Source organism: Gadus morhua, unplaced genomic scaffold (genome assembly GCF_902167405.1).
Source record: "Gadus morhua unplaced genomic scaffold, gadMor3.0, whole genome shotgun sequence".
NCBI classification, from domain to species: domain Eukaryota; kingdom Metazoa; phylum Chordata; class Actinopteri; order Gadiformes; family Gadidae; genus Gadus; species Gadus morhua.
In genome coordinates this window covers 24,429-44,803 of record NW_021963969.1, presented here as the reverse complement: position 1 = coordinate 44,803, position 20,375 = coordinate 24,429, and the positions used below count along the sequence as shown (strand labels likewise).

The 20,375-nt window shown below is 43.6% G+C and overlaps 3 long non-coding RNA genes and 1 pseudogene across 3 annotated transcripts; 2 read left to right on the top strand and 2 right to left on the bottom strand.

Annotated features, from left to right (window-relative positions):
- Window positions 1-5,203: 5,203 nt before the first annotated feature.
- Window positions 5,204-6,817, top strand: LOC115538417 (uncharacterized). Its single transcript, XR_003975308.1, has 2 exons — window positions 5,204-5,535; window positions 6,192-6,817. It is a non-coding gene; the product is annotated as an uncharacterized LOC115538417 (long non-coding RNA).
- Window positions 6,818-6,902: 85 nt separating this feature from the next.
- LOC115538416 (kinesin heavy chain-like) lies at window positions 6,903-10,193 on the bottom strand (annotated as a pseudogene).
- Window positions 10,194-14,046: 3,853 nt separating this feature from the next.
- On the top strand, window positions 14,047-16,714 carry LOC115538413 (uncharacterized). Its single transcript, XR_003975305.1, has 3 exons — window positions 14,047-14,145; window positions 15,560-15,699; window positions 15,788-16,714. It is a non-coding gene; the product is annotated as an uncharacterized LOC115538413 (long non-coding RNA).
- Window positions 16,715-18,462: 1,748 nt separating this feature from the next.
- On the bottom strand, window positions 18,463-20,326 carry LOC115538414 (uncharacterized). The gene is made up of 4 exons (XR_003975306.1): window positions 20,285-20,326; window positions 19,843-19,903; window positions 19,336-19,426; window positions 18,463-18,894 (listed from the first exon to the last, which is right to left on the bottom strand). It is a non-coding gene; the product is annotated as an uncharacterized LOC115538414 (long non-coding RNA).
- Between the last annotated feature and the right edge of the window lie 49 nt (window positions 20,327-20,375).

Sequence of the window (20,375 nt, the reverse complement as noted above, 5' to 3'; positions counted from 1 at the left end):
GCAATTAGTTGTATTTTTATTTTACTTGAGAGTAGGCTAAAGTTACTATGTCTTATCATTCTCTACTACATCTGCATTGGAGTAAATAGCTGGAGCTTACAGTTAGTTTAGATTACCCGTTGTTGGATACATTGCATTTTCCGGTCATTTGTCGTCCTCATATCTGTATGTGCACACAATTATTCATGTCTGCGATCATCACAGAGTCCACAAGCAGCAGGTCGCAATTCCCGATGGGTCACAATTCATGACAGCAGACCGTCGAAATCTGCGACCACACTGTAAATGCGGGGAAAATGAGTCAAACCCCAACCAAGTGTTTTCAGGTCATTTGTCGTCCTCATATCTGTATTTGGACACTATTATTCGTGTCTGCGATCATCACAGAGTCCACAAGCAACGCAGGTCGCAATCAACGATGCCACAATCAATCTAGCGCACCGTCGAATTCTGCGCCCACACTGTAAATGCAGGAAAAATGAGACAAACCCCAACCAAATCTTTTCAGGTCATTTGTCGTCCTCATATCTGTATTTGGACACAATTATTCGTCGTAGATTTCAGCAAGATTAAAAGTGCAAATACATCAACAAAATACGACAGTACGGTACCGGGACGGAGTAAGGCCGTGACATACAAGTTGTTCTGTGCTGTGATTGGCTGAAGAGGAATAGTTAAATCGCCGCGTTCTAAAACTGGACCTTGCGATTTGACATGGCGACTCCTTGCAACGCCTTGCGACGCCTTGCGACGCCTTGCAACGGCTTGCAACGACCCGTTCACACCGCCCCTGCGACGTTCTAAAACCGTCTCGTTGCAAGCCGTTGCAAGGTGAATCTTTGGTCTGAACTGGGCTTTAGTGAAGCTGTAACGGTAACTAAGAACACCCGTTAAGCCCTATAGTTTCAAATTTAAGAGGTCAAAATGGTTATATTTACCGAAATTGGGGCGATTATATAGATAATTTGCTATTCTGTAACGTTAGATAAATGGACCAACGCGAACACAGGTTGTGGACCCTGGTTTTCAGACCGTAACGTTACAGACGTTGGGATTGATTACACAGCTAACTTGGTTATTTTGCTATTTAAGCTGCTTTTGTTTGTTAGTGTAAAGTAAAACTAATTCTAACATTTGGTTTTGCTTTAGGGAGCCAGGAGCATACTGCTCAATTTATCAAACTGAGGGGGGAGAACGACGAACTCTTCACCGGGGTGAAACATTCGGCGAGTGTGGCTTGGGGGTAAGGAAACAATCGTTTATTTATATCGTAAGTTAGTTTATAAAAATTATTATAGGCCATTTGTATATCTACATTTGACCATCTTGTAAAGGTTAGTTAAATTAGCCCTCATTAAAAAGCAGGACAGATACAACATCCACATAAATCGTTTACTACGATGTCCTATTTTGGGTTATTAAAGAAAGAAAGACAAAAAAAAGTCACAGCTCGCATCAGTACTAGACGGCACTAGAAAAACACACAAAGAAAAAGGGTGTTTTGAATTCTACTGGTTGTCTTATTATTATGGGCTTCATATAGAATGAGGGCTAATTTAAATGTAACCTTTACAAGATGGTCAAATGTATATATTATGAATGGCCTATTGTTAACATGGGCTATTAACATGATTGATAAATGTGTCTCTTGTTTTCTCTGATTAATAATCTCTCTGTGTTTAGGACAATTCTGGAGAAAATAGGCCTGCAGGGGAAGGTGACTCCCCTGCAGGCAAAGAAAAAATGGGATAATTTAAAAAATATATATAAAGTATGTACAGGTCATTTTAAATATACATTATTTGTTTTAACCATGCAAGTTAATAAACACTTTTGCTGAAATTTGTTTTGATACTGCTGTTGTTGTTAACTGCCATGATTGATTTCCTCTGCCTTAGGATTGCAAGTATCCAGGGTCAGGAGAGGGTGTAGGTGGGAAACCCACTGCTGCCACTTGGCCCTGGTTTGTCCTCATGGATGAGGTATTGGGACAGAGGCATTCCACCAACCCCCCTGTCCTAATTGCCTCCATCCTTGAGAACACACCAGGGCCAAGTACAGCAGTGGTGGATCTGGAGGTGGAGGAGAAGGATGAGGAGGAAAGACAGCGGCCAAGGTCCAGAAAGAGGGACAGAGAGGACGAAATGTTCCAATTGATTAAAGAGGACATGAGGCTAAATAGGGAGGCAGAGGAGAGAAGAGCCAAGGAGAGCAGGGAGAAGATGGATCGATTTTTTTCAATTTTGGAGCGTTTGGCTGACAAATAATTTCAGTTCTGTTAACATTGTTTATTATTATTATTTAACTTATTTAACTATTTATTATTTAACTTATTTAACTATTTATTAACTAACTTTTTTATTAACTATTTATTAAAACGCTAATTAACTTTTTTATATTAACCAATTTATTTGTATAAAACATGTATAAAACAATAAAACTATTTACAACAAAACATTCATGTGACTATTCACAACAATTATTATAAAACTACTATATACAATAACATAATGATTCAGCAGAGCAGGGAGCCCCTGGTGGTGGTGCTGGACCCGGATGGGCTGCCACATTAAAGACCCTGGTGTCTCTCCTGTTAGTGGGACATCCAGGGGTGGTCTCCAGAGTGTGCTGGATATGCCTCTCTCCACTGTCCACCGCACCGAATGGGTTTGCAGGGCTGACTCAATCGACGGCTGCCATGTCACTAAAATGTATTTGGAAAAGGGCAAGAATAAGAGTACATACTAAATACTACACAACCTTATTTTGACAAAAGAAATCTTGCCACAAATTATTTGAACGGGTAAAACTATTCTACAAAACATTATAAATAAATAGAAATAGCTTTTCAATTATATTACTTGCCTGTATATATTGGTGGTCAGGGGGGGCCTCCTCCAGGGCAGACACCACTGCAGACAGCTGGTCCCACCAGGGAGCACCACTGACTGCCTCCAAACCATCACCCCCCTCATCCTCTACATCGTCCTCAGGCTCATCCTCCTCCTCTGGGGCCATGATGTCATCGGCCCCAAGGCAGATGTTGTGGAGGATGGCACATGCTGTTATGACCTGAAATGGTAAAGAAAAGAAATGAAAAAATGATATATACCTCCTGAGAAAATAATAAATGTTTTTTTGATTTACTCTTAGTATTCTAAAAAATCCTGTTGAGTGATTGCTTACGTGAGGTACGAAGGTGTGGTGAACCTCCAGCGCTTGTAGGAAGATGGCCCTGAACCTGGTCTTCATCATTCCAAAAGCACGCTCTATAATGGAGCGTGCCCTGGAATGATGCCAGTTGAAGCGCTGGGCTCCCACACCTCGCACTGGCCTCTTGTAGGGAGTGATGAGGGGTAGTGGGTGTTGGAGGCAAGGGTACCCGCCGTCTGCAAGGATGAAGTGCCCTGGAGGAGGGTAGAGTGACCTATACAGTGGGCTGTGGCGGAGGACTCTGGAGTCATGGACTGATCCAGGCCAGCCCACGTACGTATCTCAAGGAAGCGGCCCTGATGGTCACAAACAGCCTGCAGAATTATGGAGGAAAACAGTTTCCTGTTCCTGTAGCAGTGACCATCAGGGCCGCTCGGTGGCTTGATACGGACATGGCAGCCGTCGATTGCTCCCGCTGCTTTCCCAAAAGCGCGGTGTCTTGCCAGCCCTGCAAACCCATTGGTCACTGCCACCAGGTCTTCAGGGGTCTTCGGGAGGTGGATGACCTTAAGATAGGATAGGATAAGATCAACTTTATTATCCCACACAGGACATTTACTTGTTACAGCAACTCAAGAGTCAAAGATAGAGGAAATTAGTGATAAAATAAATATAAATATACTTTGTGGCGAATGGCCACCACCTCCTCAGTGACCCTGTGGACGATGCGGTGGACAGTGGAACGAGGCATCCCGAACACTCTGGAGACCACCCTGTATGATGTCCCACTAGCCAGCCAGAATAGAAACACCAGGGTCTCAATGGTGGCAGCCCATCCATGTCTCCGCTCCTGGCCGAGAAGGTCCAGCAGCACTGCCAGGGCCTCCCTGCCCAATCGGAAATCCGTTTCGGTTCCGGTCCAGGACAGGAACCGTTGGATTGATCCTGCAGTACATGGGTCTGGGCTGTTTAGTGAAAGAAACAGAAGTAAAACTGTTGAACAATAGCTGGATATTAAGTGTGGAGAGTTTAGATAGATAATGCTTAAATATATATCTATCTATCGTTATCTATCTATGCAATATATATATATATATATATATATATATATATATATATATATATATATATATATATATATATATATATATATAAATAATATAGTTAATAGTTATATATCATTCTAAGTTTTTCAACCTTTATTTAGCTGATTAATGACAGAAACATTTTTTTATATTAATGTAAGGTTGAGACTATTTTAAATATGTAGTTATATTGTCAAAGTTCAATGACATTTACGCTAGCCATATAACACGATAATGTTAACAATACTGCAGGTTAAAAGTAAGGTAACACAGCTTTACCAATCTGTGGTCGTCTCTTGCTCGGAGCCGAAGATATATCCCCCGTCGGCTCCGGCGGTGAGTATTCCCCAACTCCTCCAATAAAAGATAAAAGATAAAAAATAAAATTATAATTTCTGGCTCCATTTTTGTTGGTTTCTTTGTAGGTTTATTGGGTTTCTTTGTTATTATTTTTTCGCGCTGTCCGGTATAACTTCTGTTAACTAACAGGTCAGGTCAGCTGTCCGGAAATGCTCCGAAAGCTAGACCGTCCCATTTCTTCGCCCTTCGGAGTGTCCTTCGCGGTCTACGTAGACCACATCCTTCGAAGGACGCGGTCTACGAAGGATGCGCCCTATGAATTGGGACACAGAACCGTCGGCCTAATGCGCCTCCTTTTTGAAAACTCGGACAAACGGACCTTCGGAACAAGGGGTTCCGTTTTCGGAACATTGAACCGTCGGCATAGTGCCATGTCGATCTAATGGGAAATATTTCGGACCATTGAGACGTCGGAACAATGAGGCGTCGGAATTACGGCATGGCACCCATGGAATAAAGTATCATCTTTGACGTTTAATTAGATGTCAACTAGCCTAGATGTCAACGGCTAACTTCCAACTCACCTCAACCTCGTAAACTTTCTTTTTCTGTGATGCCTGGACGCTACCCTTTATAACTCCCCGAGGCAAAACTACACTGACCACTCTGTTGGAGTGAAACGAATTCAACCCTTTCTTTACTCTTTCAGGTGTCTCACTGAAGAAAGAAGTAATCGTAAAAAGGTTCACTGGTTCAGCCATCGTTGTTTGTTGTGATGTTCGACGGAGCGGTGGGACCCGGAAGTTTTATTTTAGTGCCCCACTCCGCACTCCGCAACAAGGTGTGTGCGGAGTGGATCCGAATCGCACACATACCTCCGCTGCCTGCCCTGTATTGGCCGGCCCACAATGCTTGTGTAGCCTATATATACGAGCGCTCAATATTATCCTCACCACCAAAACGTCCTGCCTCTCTCCTTGTGTGCGCTTCTGATCAAGTGAGTAGCCTTCTTTTATTAAACAAGAATGCTTACATTACTATTACACTAATAGTATGTGCAGGGTACACAGATAGAGGAATATATAATGATGGATGCAGTATGAAATCACACAACTAAAGAAAAATACAACCTTAGGCCCTATATATAACCTAGATATCCGTATTTTATTTTATTTTATTTTTTTACAAATCTGACACTTGTCTGTGTGTTTTTCTGACTTTTTAAATGCCCTGAAGATCAACGGAGCTTAGGGGCAATTAAAAATTAGACTCAAACAAAAACATTCATAGACTATTTCTGTCCTCTGTTTGTGGAAGCCGCACAGGGTTTTAGCACAAAAGTCTGGGCCCTATAGAAAAGCAGTCTCTCTTGATCCATGGATCTCGGTCATCTTTAAATAAATATAATTTTCTCTCGCCGATTGGCTGACTGAAGATCATTAAGGAATGTTTTTTCCATGTAAAGTCAGCTAAAGAACGTGAGAGAATTTTAATGTCTTTAATGTGTGAATGTTAATGTGTAATTTGTGACTGAAAAAGAGTGATAATTATCAGCGATCTGGTTCCGGCCGAACCACCTGTTGCGCAGCGCTCGCTCTAATGAAAGGTTTCCCTCATCGGCTGAATGGCTCTCCACTCCCGCCACGAGACCAGATGTTCTGAGTCCAACGTCCCGGAGCGACCGGACCCGGAGGATGACCTGCTGGCCCCGGAGGAGTAGCCTACCTGCTGGCCCGGGAGGAGGACCTGCTGGACCCGGAGGAGGACTGGCCGCTAGACCGCGCCGACGACGCCGGTTAAGCATGGACCAGCTGCCTTCATGTACGAATCTGCATCGCCTCAATGAATAAGGATTTAAACCTTTCCGACAAACGTGACAGTGATTCATTCCAGTCTTCCCTCCACAGTGGAAGCGGATTCGACGGGAGCGGATAAACGCTTGGACGTCTGCGCACACACACACTTCTTCGGTGGCTTAGCAAGACAAATAATTGCGTTCTTGTGTAAACTCACCTCCATGCAATGATGAACAAAGACAATAAAACTTTCCATTTAGCCTCTAGCGATATAAACCGGAGTCCCCACACAGAAAACGTCCTATGCTTAATAATCTTTTCCAATCGATTAATCATTTAGTGCCACTGCCAGTGAAATAAGAAATAGCGCCAGCGTTACATTTTAGGTTAAATGTTGACATTGTTAAGATCCTCGAAGTCCGTTCTTGTGTAAACTCACCTCCATGTAATGATGAACACTGACAATAAAAGACCCGTTGCTTATTTGTGTTTTGCGTCGTCTATAAAGGTCAGGACCTCGCTGAGCTCAGGGCCGGCTCCGTGAAGTAACAAGATCAAACGACAGCGACATGACTTCATTTGTAATTTTATTTATTATCAATCTCCACACAAAATATATAGGGTTTTATTCGGGGAACACTATTCACTATATCACTATTCAAATAAGTCTATGTTATGTGTTCAGTCTAGAGAGGTCGGTTGGAGACACGGTTCACATGATGACAATAATTATGGACATAGGCCTACTGTACAAGGTGGAACAACTATATTTATGTATATATTTATATCAATTTGTTATACATATAGGCTATATGATTATATGTGTATATTCATAATATTCATAACATTAATATATACATATATATTTCAGTTATATATATGATATAGCTCTGTCGTTTGTATTTACATTGATGTTGACAGAATTGCTAACGTTATCATTTTCTTATGAAGGAATAAATATTACAGCGTCACCAAATCTTAAACCAACCCACAGACACAGCAGACGGCCTCGGATTGGTTCAAGCTGCTGAAGGACATCAACGGGCCCAGATGGGAACCAATCAGAAAGTTTCTCGTTCCCGTGGGCTGGGGTTTAAGTTGGGCTGCTTCATTATTATAACACACACACACACACACACACACACACACACACACGTTTGTGTACATAATATATATATACATACATAATAAATATATATATATACATACATAATAAATATATATATATAATAAATATATATACACATATATACATACACATATATAGGAGTAATATAATATCAGTTTGTTGTTTTACATCAGAGAGAGAGAGAGAGAGAGAGAGAGAGAGAGAGAGAGAGAGAGAGAGAGAGAGAGAGAGAGAGAGAGAGAGAGAGAGAGAGAGAGAGAGAGAGAGAGAGAGAGAGAGAGAGAGAGAGAGAGAGAGAGAGAGAGAGAGAGAGAGAGAGAGAGTCTCTGTCTACCTTGGTCTGGACCATGGCAGGTCTCTGGTCTCGGAGATGTTCCAGCGTGGCTGCGATGTCGATCTCCTTGGCTCTTGTAACACAAAATACAGATTATCCGCCTGATCAACGTACACCTTTAATCTGATTTCACACCACTATGTCTTAATCCGTCTTTACAACGCTATATGGTTTAATCTGGTTTACCACTACCATGTATTATTGGTTTCACACCTCTATGGTTGGATCTGGCTTACTTTGACGTGGAACTCCAGGTTCTCGTCCATGGAGTAGATAGTTGAAGATGTCCTGGACGATGCAGGGGATGACGCCCATCATGTCCGTGTCGTGGAGGACGCCCTGAGGCACAAAGTTCTGCTGGGTCAGGACCAGGGCTCAACCATTTGGGGAAATTATCGGATTGCGATCATGTCGACCAATATTGCGATTGCGATTTGGTATGTGATTTCCCTTTTAATGTTCCTTATGTTCAGTATTATTCACTTAACAAGCAATAAATCATTCTACAGTATGACCAACACAACATTGGAAGCAGTCAACATATAAACTGCTTTTTCCTTTAAGCCAGGCCTGTATGCCGAGATGAATTGATGACATCTATATTTTACTATTGAATTGTAAAATAAAAGCAAAACGAATATTGCTGATCTCCAGTCAGTAACAAATCCACCAAAAAGAAGAAATTAATATAAACCATATATATATATATATTTTTTCATCACAGCCATCGCAATGTCGGTTTAAATTCGATCGATGGTTCCGGCCTAGTCAGGACGCTCTAGTCGGGGTCTCGGCCGGAGCAGGGCCCCCTGACGACGCCCCCTGACGACGCTCACCTCCATGGTGTGTGTCTTGCCCGAGGCGGTCTGGCCGTAGGCGAAGATGGTTCCGTTGTAACCGTCCAGCACGTCTGCCCAGCGTGGAGGGAGTCACAGTACAACCATTTAATGTTAATGATAATACATCAAAAGACTCTTGAGGGATGGGAATCTATTCAGAATCAGAAGTGGAATCGATTCAGAATCAGAAGTGGAATCGATTCAGAATCTGAAGTAGAATCGATTCAGAATCAGGAGATGAATCAATTCAGAAGCAGTAGATGATTCGATTCAGAAGTGGAATTGATTCAGGATCAGGAGATGAATCGGTTCAGGATCAGGAGATGAATGGTTCAGAATCAGTAGATCGGTTCAGGATCAGGAGATGAATCGGTTCTGGATCAGGAGATGAATTGGTTCCTTCACCTTACAGGACGGCTCACCTTTGACGATCTGCTGAGCGACAGCATTGTAGAACTGCTCCTGAGTGGTGTTGGACTGGAACACACGGTCAAAGTAATACGGTTTGCCCTGCGGAGAGACACAGTCCAATGTACGCATTTATTGTACGTCCTTGCACTTAACAATAGCACATAGCATTGTCTAGCATCTTATCTGAGCTGATCTTTGTTTGAAAAGGGGGAATGGGCTAGCTTCCCCAAGGTCCACCATGAGGCCTTCCTATTGGCTGTAGAGGGGAGAGTGGGTCATAGAACCGTCCTCCATTATGAAAGGACGAGTGAAGAGGAGGTTTGATCGCCTTAACAATCGCTGGACTGAGTCTGTCTCAAATAAAACGACTCCTGTAGTCCCGTGAAGCACCACACCCAAATGAAAGTCTGATCATACCACACGCAGTACAAACACTAGTACTACTAATACAAACCCACCTAATTAACACACACACACACACACACACACACACACACACACACACACACACACACACACACACACACACACACACACACACACACACACACACACACACACAAAAACGTTAGGTAAAAATGAAGTTAAGATTGAGTATATCATGGATTTCCGTTTAGTCATCCTAGCATTAACCAGTATAAATGAGTGGCCTCTTGAAATAATCTCACATCCAAAAAGGAGCCAACATGATGACTTTCGGAGGCTAATCTATGGGTCACTTAAACTTCGCTATGAAATACTAACAGACCACTTTTGTCGCTAGTTAAACTCGCAATAAGAGAAAATGAACGCAAAGGATATAAAATTGTATTGTCTCCAGCCCCACCACCTCCCGGGTCCAGATGGTCCAGAGAGCCTACCGGGTCCAGAGCCTACATGGTTCAGAGCCCACCACCACACACCTCTCTGTGCCACAACACTCTCTCCTCCGGGAGTTCCCCTCCTACCTACTAGCCTCTTCGGGGTCAGAGGGGGAACCAGACGGGAGGGCACCTGCCTACGTACCGTGATCAACACGCAGTCCTCCCCCTGGAACTTGGGGATGTACGAGTCTCCGCGGGCCACCTCCGACTTGTTCAGCGGTCTGAGGCGGCACATCACCTTGATGGTGCACTCCGCGGGGTTCGTGAAACGTTGAGACGTGAAAATGCAAAAATGATACGTTGTAAAATCTTTAAAAACACGTTCACAGCTGTTTGTGTAGGCCTTGAATGCGCAGTTCATTAAACGGACGGGAACACATGGGAAAGTTATTTTAGGTCTACATTTTTTATCATACGTTAAAGGGACTCTCACCTTTGTTGCATTTGAGAATTACAGCACATTCAAATCATCCCGCCTTCCTCCAATGCCCCACCCCCTAAGCGTTATTTTTTAGAGTACAAAACTAAGCGTTATTTTTTAACGAGTACTGTAACGACCTCGCCGGTGACATAATGATGTCGAGTCATTAATAGTTGAAGGTAGTTTTAATGAACCAAAACCAGGTCACTGAAACCTGTAACATTGTAACCAACGGCAGAAAACCGACACAAAACAAACCCCGGTTACCCCGGCAACCCCTAACACGGTCTCACTCGCGTGCAGGCCCCCACCCTCCTGTTCTTCCAAGGCCCTCCCCCAGCTGACCTAATGATTCGCCCCCACGCTGATTGACAAGAAGAACATTACAATACATGCACATAGAACAACTGGCATAACGGACAACGAAATATAATGTAACACATAACACACAAACTATTTAACTGTCCGAGGGTTGCTACAGTACAAAAGTTCTAGACTCCAATGGGTTATGTTTAGACTGCCATGGGTTATGTTTAGACTCCCAGGGGTCATAATATAGAAACGTGTATGAGCATTACAAACAGAGTAGCGGGACAACGTAGCGTCTGAGGCCGAAATGGGTCCCCTAATCTGACTGAATAGTGCGGTTGTTTGCCAACGGTCTGGAGGTCTTCCTGGAGCTCCAGATTAGCGGGACAACGTCGCGTCTGAGCCCGAAATGGGTCCCGTAATCGGACTGAGTGTGGCGGTTGGTTGCCAACGGTCTGGAGGTCTTCCTGGAGCTCCAGAGTAGCGGGACAACGTCGCGTCTGAGTCCGAAATGGGTCCCGTAATCGGACTGAGTGTGGCGGTTGGTTGCCAACGGTCTGGAGGTCTTCCTGGAGCTCCAGAGTAGCGGGACAACGTCGCGTCTGAGTCCGAAATGGGTACCGCAATCGGACCGAGTGCGGCGGTTGGTTGCCAACGGTCTTGAGGTCTTCCTGGAGCTCCAGAGTAGCGGGACAACGTCGCGTCTGAGTCCGAAACGGGTCCCCTAATCGGACTGAGTGGTGCAGTTGGTTGCCAACGGTCTGGAGGTCCTGAGAATCATCCAGGGGAGCGGGACCACTTGGCTTCTGAGGCCGAATCGGGTCCCCTTGTCGGACTGAATGGTGCAGTTGGTGGCCAACAGTCTGGAGGTCTTCCTGAGGCTCCAGAGGAGGGTAACTCTGTGAGTCTGAGTCCGAGATGAGTCCCCTAATCAGACTGAATGGTGCAGTTTCAGTACGCCGTGGACCACTTTGGTCTGCCATCGTCAGTCGCTAGGGTCGCTACTCGCTACTGTCTGCCGTGGAATCAAAACAAACCCTCTGGTTGAGGACGCGCCTTGATGACGCGGGCCCGAATGCGCCACAAGAAGCAGACGGAAAACCTTATACAGGTGCTGGTCAAATTATTAGAATATCATGAAAAAGTTGATTTATTTCAGTAATTATATTCAGAACGTGAAACTTACATATTATATCAATTCATTACACACAGAGTGATATATTTGAAATGTTTATTTCTTTTAATTTGGATGATTAGTACTGACAATTACTGAAAATCCCAAATTCAGTATCTCAGAAAATTAGAATATTAGTTACGACTAGTACAAAAAATGATTTTTTAGAAATGTGGGCCAACTGAAAAGTATGAACATGGAAAGTTTCAGCATGTATGGCAATCAATACTTAGTTGCAGCTCCTTTTGCCTGAATTGCTGCAGCAATACGGCGTGGCATGGAGTCGACCAGTCTGTTGCACTCCTCAGGTGTTATGAGAGCCCAGGTTGCTTTAATAGTGGCCTTCAGCTCTTCAGCATTGTTGGGTCTGGCATCTCGCATCTTCCGCTTCACAATACCCCATAGGTTTTCTATGGGGTTAAGGTCAGGTGAGTTTGCAGGCCAATCAAGAAGAGGGATACCATGGTCCTTAAACCAGGTACTGGTAGATTTGGCACTGTGTGCAGGTGCCAAGTCATGTTGGAAAATGAAATCGTCACCTCCATAAAGTTGGTCCGCGGCAGGCAGCATAAAGTGTTCTAAAACTTCCTGGTAGACTGCTGCATTGACCCTGGACCTCAGGAAACACAGTGGACCAACAGCAGCAGATGACATGGCACCCCAGACCATTACTGACTGTGGAAATTTTACACTGGACTTCAGGCAACGTGGATTCTGTGCCTCTCCTGTCTTCCTCCAGACTCTGGGACCTTGATTTCCAAAGGAGATACAAAATTTACTTTCATCTGAAAACATAACTTTGGACCACTCAGCAGCAGTCCAGTCCTTTTTGTCTTGAGCCCAGGCGAGACGCTTTTGACGTTGTCTCTTATTCAAGAGTGGCTTTACACGAGGAATGCGTGTGTGTTGCTTCTTGCACCGAGCACTGACAAGAAGCACCACACACAATCCTCTCCAGGGCGCGTTTATCCCTCTTGCTTGTACACTCTTTTCTACCACATCTTTTTCTTCCCTTCGCCTCTCTATTAATGTGCTTGGACACAGAGCTCTGGGAACATCCAACCTCTTTGGCAATGACCTTTTGTGTCTTGCCCTCCTTCTTTAAAGTATCAATGGTCATCTTTTGGACAGTTGTCAAGTCAGCAGTCTTCCCCATGATTGTGTGTCATACAGAATCAAAACGAGAGACCATTTAAAGGCTTTTCCAGGTGTTTTGAGTTAGTTAGCTAATTAGAGTGTGGCACCAGGTGTCTTCAATATCTGACCTTTTCACCATATTCTAATTTTCTGAGATGTTGAATTTAGGGTTTTCATTGGTTGTCAGCTATAATCATCTTCTTTTTGGCAAAAAACACTTATAATGTATCAGTCTGTTTGGAATGAATGTATACATTCTACAGGTTTGACTTTCTAAATGGAATTAATGAAATAAATCAACTTTTTCATGATATTCTAATAATATGACCAGCACCTGTATATCCATGCAGCAAACAGACGGAAAGAGGACGAGGTATGCGCGAGGTATGCGCTGAATTGTTAGACTCTCAGACGCCCCGCCCAGGTACATGTGCATGAATTGTTAATAACCCCTCGTCCTCTTTCTTACCCTTGGCCAAGAGTAGGAAAGAGGACGAGGGGTGCGAGGTATGCGCTGAATTGTTAGACTCTCAGACGCCCCGCCCAGGTACATGTGCATGAATTGTTAATAATTCCTCGTCCTCTTTCTTACCCTTGGCCAAGAGTATGAAAGAGGACGAGGGGTGCGAGGTATGCGCTGAATTGTTAGACTCTCAGACGCCCCGCCCAGGTACATGTGCATGAATTGTTAATAATTCCTCGCAGGTTGCAACACCTCGCAGGTATGCGAGGACGAGGTATTGTCCTCGGCAACGAGGTATTGCCGTGCAAACCAGGAGGACCAGGTTTGAACGGCAATACCGGCAATAATTCGCGATGTCTGTTAACAACCCCCCCAAGAGTCTTTGGAACATCCAACCAATACTTATACCATTTGGTTACTCTTTATGTCTCATTAATGTTTTTTTTTTTTTTTTAACTTTATTTAATTGTTCATTATTCAGGCGTTGCATAACTTTCATGGCCATATGTCCATGTGTGCACTGTCCTCCTTGTGTGCACTGTCCACATGGCCCAGAATGCGCGGCAGTGTGTGCCAAACAGGTCCTCCTGGTTGCGGGAGGCGTGGCGTGGCCGGCCCACAATGGGCCGTGGCCAGCCATCAATGCAGTGTAGGCCTATATATAGTAGCGCTCAATATAATCCTCACCACCAAACCGTCCTGCCTCTCTCCTTGTGTGCGCTTCTGATCAAGTGAGTAGCCTTCTTTTATTAAACAAGAATGCTTACATTACTATTACACTAATAGTATGTGCAGGGTATGTACACAGGTATAGGAATATATAATGATGGATGCAGTATGAAATCACACAACAAAAGAAAAATCAAACCATATATAACCTAGATATCGGTGTCTGTTGTTTTTTTTACATATATTGGACACTTTTTTTTCTGTGTTTTTCTGACTTTTTAAATGCCCCGAATCACCGGAGCTTCGGGGCAATTGAAAAAAAAAAAATAAGAAAAGTCGGATTATGAAGATGTCATTCATTTTACAAACAAAAACATTCATAGACTATTTCTGTCCTCTGTTTGTGGAAGCCGCACAGGGTTTTAGCACAAAAGTCTGGGCCCTATAGAAAAGCAGTCTCTCTTGATCCATGGATCTCGGTCATCTTTAAATAAATATCATTTCCTCTCGCCGATTGGCTGACTGAAGATCATTCAGGAATGGTTTACCTCCATATCTTTGGGTTCCTTTTTGGTTATCTTTGTTTTTCTGCACTTTAACTAACCAGAGTCAACGTTTAGACTAGTCGTATACAAAAATATAAAAACACTTTACATTGAATGAAAAAACAAATGTAATACAATGTATTAAAGTTCCTGAAATGTGCGACACGCGATTGGTTAGATTGGTTGGTTAGATTGGTGGCATGGAGAGCAAATGAAAATGATTCCCGCTTAAATACGAACGTTCTAGATGTATACATACTCCCGCTTATCATCACTTGGTATCCAAACCACTATGGCGTTTCAATCTCTGAACTGAAAAAGGGTTGGGTAGAACAACACCGGGTGCCCAGTTACAGCCGCGATTAATACTTCAGCCGACATTTTGTTCAGTTTGTGGATAAAGGTAGGTAGGAACCAAAGTGCCTGCCGGTGTTCCCTGGGATCCACGCAAGCGAAGAGCGTCTACATTCCGATTGGCTGTCAGTGTTTGGCCGCTGAAGCGCGTCATAGTCATTTGCATAAAGTTAAAAAGTTTTCAACTTTTTTTTGACGCTCTGGTCGCTCAACTTTGGCCGCTGGTAGCGTTGGTCGCTTTGGTCGCTCTTGCTCATAGAAAGTGAATGACTTCCGGCGATTTGGTCGCTCAATTCGCTTCTGGTGTGGACGTAAGAAAGTATTTTGCAGACAGGCTAGTAAAGGTGCAGTAAAACAGACGCAACCAAAAGGACCCCCAGAGATATGGAAGGCAAACAATTCCCAAATTAGCACGTAAAGTCAGCCAATGAACGTGAGAGAATTTCATTTCTTTAAAAGTTTGTCTACATTTGTGTCTGAAAAAGAGTGATAATTAGGTAGGCCTATCAGCGGTCTGGTTCCCACCGAGCCACCTGGCTGTTGCGCAGTGCTCGCTCTAACGAAAGGTTTCCCTCAGCGGCTGAATGGCTCTCCACTCCCGCCACGAGACCAGAGGTTCTGAGTCCACCGTCCCGGAGCGACCGGACCCGGAGGAGGACCTGCTGACCGCTAGACCGCGCCGACGACGACGGTTAAGCATGGACCAGCCGCCTTCATGTACGAATCTGCATCTCCTCAATGAATAAGGATCCAACCCTTTCTGACAAACGTCACAAAGTCACTAATTCCAGTCTTCCCTCCACAGTTGAAGCGGATTCGACCGGAGCGGATCCAAGCGTGGATGTTTGCGTGCCGTGCACACACACTTACCCGGTGGCTTCGACAGAAAAGCAAACGCGTTCTTGTGTAATCTCACCTCCATGAAATGATGAACAAAGACGATGACAATAAAAGCCATATATCCTCTTGCGATATAACCGGGGTCCCCGCACACAAACGCCCCATGCTTAATAATCATATTTCCAATCGATTAATCAGTGGGAGTGAAATTAGAAATTGCGCCAGCGTTACATTGTGTTTATAGGTTAAAAATTGACATTGTTAAGAATCCCGAAGTCCGTTCTTGTGTAAACTCACTTCTGTAACGTTGAACACTGACAAAAGTAGACCCGTTTCTGATTTACGTTTTGCGTCGCCTAAAGGTCAGGACCTCGCTGACCTCAGGGCCGGCTCCGTGAAGTAACATCAAACGACAGCCACGTGGTTTCATCTGGAGTTTTATTTATTATCAATCTCCACACAAAATATATCGGGTTTTATTCAGGGAACGGCATATGTAAAGGATATCACTGTATTCATGTTATGTGTTTGGTCTAGAGAGGTCAGTTGAAGACACGGGTCACATGATGACAAGAATTATGGACATTGTACATGGTGGAACAACTACATGTATAGATATATCAGATATATCAGATAGATATAACCAGATGTTTCCTTTGGATCAATACATTTAACAGATAGTGATAATTATAGATCTATGATGGTAGTTTACCGCTATGGATGATCAATAACTCTATAACAGATATATGATAATTATAGGTCCATGATGGTATAACTCCCAATATAAACTGTTTGTTTACCTGTGTTCGAGAGATGCTTCATGGACCACCTCCAGAACTCAAGCTGGTTTACCTTGTGTCTCTGTTAGAATAAACCATGTGTTGAACATTTACCACTCTCCGAGTCATACCTATATCCCGACACGACCAACATGCCCCAAAGGATAAAATCACACACACACACGCACGCACGAGCGCGCGAGCACACACACACACACACACACACACACACACACACACACACACACACACACACACACACACACACACACACTTGACTACGGTATGAGGTATAAGTTTGACTAAATCAATACCAGCGAAATTATTTAGGCTAAAAGCCCACTGCAAACACAGTAAACAACACATATAGGCCCAAAAACATGTAACTACTTTTTACGTGAGAAGCAGATAGCATGAATTCTATGTCTGGCTGGTGAGATTAATCCGACTTTCCGAGTTGGAGATCCAACTTCACGGGGGGTTCTGATTAAAATTCTGACTTGGAGCACGGAAATTCTGACATTCGTGCACAACTGGAACGCACCATTAGTCGTAGCACACAAACGCCAGGCTCTCAATGCGCAGGCTCCCCCCCCCCCCCATCTGCGCGCATGCTCGGTCATCTTTAAATAAATATAATTTTCTCTGAAGATCATTAAGTAATGGTTTACCTCCATATCTTTGGGTTCCTTTTTGGTCATCTGTGTTTTTCTGCACTTTAACTAACCAGAGTCAAAGTTTAGGCTAGTCATAAAGGCCTACAAAAATATTAAAACACTTTACACTTTACGTTGAATGTAAAAACAAATGTAATACAATGTATTAAAGTGCATGAAACGTGATTGTGATACAGCAAGAGGCGCAGTAGCGCCCTCCGCAGAACTGCTGAGGTATTGAGGTACGAGGAGAGGTTGGAAGTGAGCAGCAGGCTTCAGAGGAGCCGATCACACCTAAGAAAGTTTTTTGCAGACAGGCTAGTAAATGTGCAGTAAAACAGACGCAACCAAAAGGACCCCCAGAGATATGGAAGGCAAACAATTCCCAAATTAGCATGTAATGTCAGCCAATGAATGTGAGAGAATTTCATTTCTTTAAAAGTTTGTCTACATTTGTGTCTGAAAAAGAGTGATAATTAGGTATCAGCGGTCTGGTTCCACCGAGCCACCTGTTGCTCAGCGCTCGCTCTAACGAAAGGTTTCCCTCAGTGGCTGAATGGCTCTCCACTCCCGCACGCAACCCCCGGAGGAGGACCTGCTGGCCGCTAGACCGCGCCGACGACGACGGTTAAGCATGGACCAGCCGCCTTCATGTACGAATCTGCATCTCCTCAATGAATAAGGATTCAACCCTTTCTGACAAACGTGACAAAGTCACTAATTCTAGTCTTCCCTCCACAGTTGAAGCGGATTCCACCGGAGCGGATCCACGCTTGGATGTTTGCGTGCCGTGCACACACACACTTACCCGGTGGCTTCGACAGAAAAGCAAACGCGTTTTTGTGTAATCTCACCTCCATGAAATGATGAACAAAGAACAATGACAATAAAAGCCATATATCCTCTTGCGATATAACCGGGGTCCCCGCACACAAACGCCCCATGCTAAAGAATCATATTTCCAATCGATTAATCTGGAGTGAAATTAGAAATTGCGCCAGCGTTACATTGTGTTTATAGGTTAAAAATTGACATTGTTAAGAACCTCGAAGTCCGTTATTGTGTAAACTCACCTCTATGTAACGTTGAACACTGACAAAAGTAGACCCGTTTCTGATTTGCGTTTTGCGTCGCCTAAAGGTCAGGACCTCGCTGAGCTCAGGGCCGGCTCCGTGAAGTAACACGATCAAACGACAGCCACGTGGTTTCATCTGGAGTTTTATTTATTATCAATCTCCACATAAAATATATCGGGTTTTATTCAGGGAACGGCATATACAGGATATCACTGTATTCATGTTATGTGTTTGGTCTAGAGAGGTCAGTTGAAGACACGGGTAACATGATGACAAGAATTATGGATATTGTACATGGTGGAACAACTATATGTATAGATATATCAGATATATCAGATAGATGTAACCAGTGGCGTGCACAGACATTTTGGGGGGCAGGTGCTCAGGGGGGAAGGGAAGGGCACTTTTTAGCGCACGCGGAACACCTTATTATAAAAAAGTTACACGCACATGTTGAATGAAATTTTACTTTTATTTGTATCATTCTCTACACGTGAGTGTGCTGCCTGCTGTAGCTCTTTCATTCGTTCTTTTTTCAGCCTCTCTTTTCTTGGCATTGTGCTGCAATTAGTAAATCAAAATCAATATACAATTAACAAAGAGACCAAAAAGTACGAGAAGAAGGAGTTAGCTGCTAACTGTTGTCATTGAATAGGCCTACAGATGGGCATTTTTCACATGAACTTCCCGTTTTTTTCTGCCACAAATAAATGTGTTAATTTATGTTGCCTGACAAAACCTATAGGCCTACAACAGAAAATGTTCGTCCTAACACATTTGCAATTGCAAACTCTACCGAAATTATATAGCCTAATAAGCCTATGGTCGTCCTTGCGTTATCTGTCATTGGGCTACAGCGTAAAACTTTATCAGGTGACCAGTCGGCTAAAAATGCTTAGTTGTTTGTTGCTGTATGAGACATTTTACTGCAAAACAAAATGATTAGGCTACACGTTGGGCTTAGAGGGCAAACTATACGATTTTACTTGATCTGTATGTTACCTGGCTGGTGGGAACACGGGAGAAGATGCCTGTCTGCGACCGTGCCTGCTATGCTGGAGACGCTTCTCTTTACTGAAGCGCATGTGGTGCCCTGCGCTTGCCAGCGCGAGTGCGCGTGACAAAGGAAGAGAATTTAGTCTGGTCTGTGCAAGGGGGACGTGGCTCATTTTTGGGGATTGTTTCAGTCGTTTTTAATCGCTTAGGTTTTTAAAAGATCATTTCAAAACCGGCCTCAGTAAAATGTTAATAATATAAAAAAAAAAAAAAAAAATCAAAAGGGCATTTTCGTTGATAAAGGGCAAAAGTCCTGGTGCGTTAGCACCACCTAGTGTCCATGTGTGCACGCCACTGGATGTAACCAGATGTTTCCTTTGGATTTAACAGATAGTGATAATTATAGATCTATGATGGTAGTTTACCGCTATGGATGATCAATAACTCTATAACAGATATATGATAATTATAGGTCTATGATGGTATAACTCCCAATATAAACTGTTTGTTTACCTGTGTTCGAGAGATGCTTCATGGACCACCTCCAGAACTCAAGCTGGTTTACCTTGTGTCTCTGTTAGAATAAACAATGTGTTGAACATTTACCACTCTCCGAGTCATACCTATATCCCGACACGACCACCATGCCACAAAAGATAAAATCACACACACACACACACACGCACGCACGAGCGCGCGCGCACACACACACACACACACACACACACACACACACACACACACACACACACACACACACACACACACACACACACACACACACACACACACACACACACACACTTGACTAAGTACACGGTATGAGGTATAAGTTTGACTAAATCAATACCAGCGAAATTATTTAGGCTAAAAGCTCACTGCAAACACAGTAAACAACACATATAGGCCCAAACACAGCTACTAAAGATAAAAATTGTATTTGTTTTTCACTCACCGTTTGACTTCTTTACGGGAAAAGTATTAGTCCTTGTATAACGTGCGCTTCATAAATTCACCTCTTGTGACCGTTCAAGCCCACAGCAACA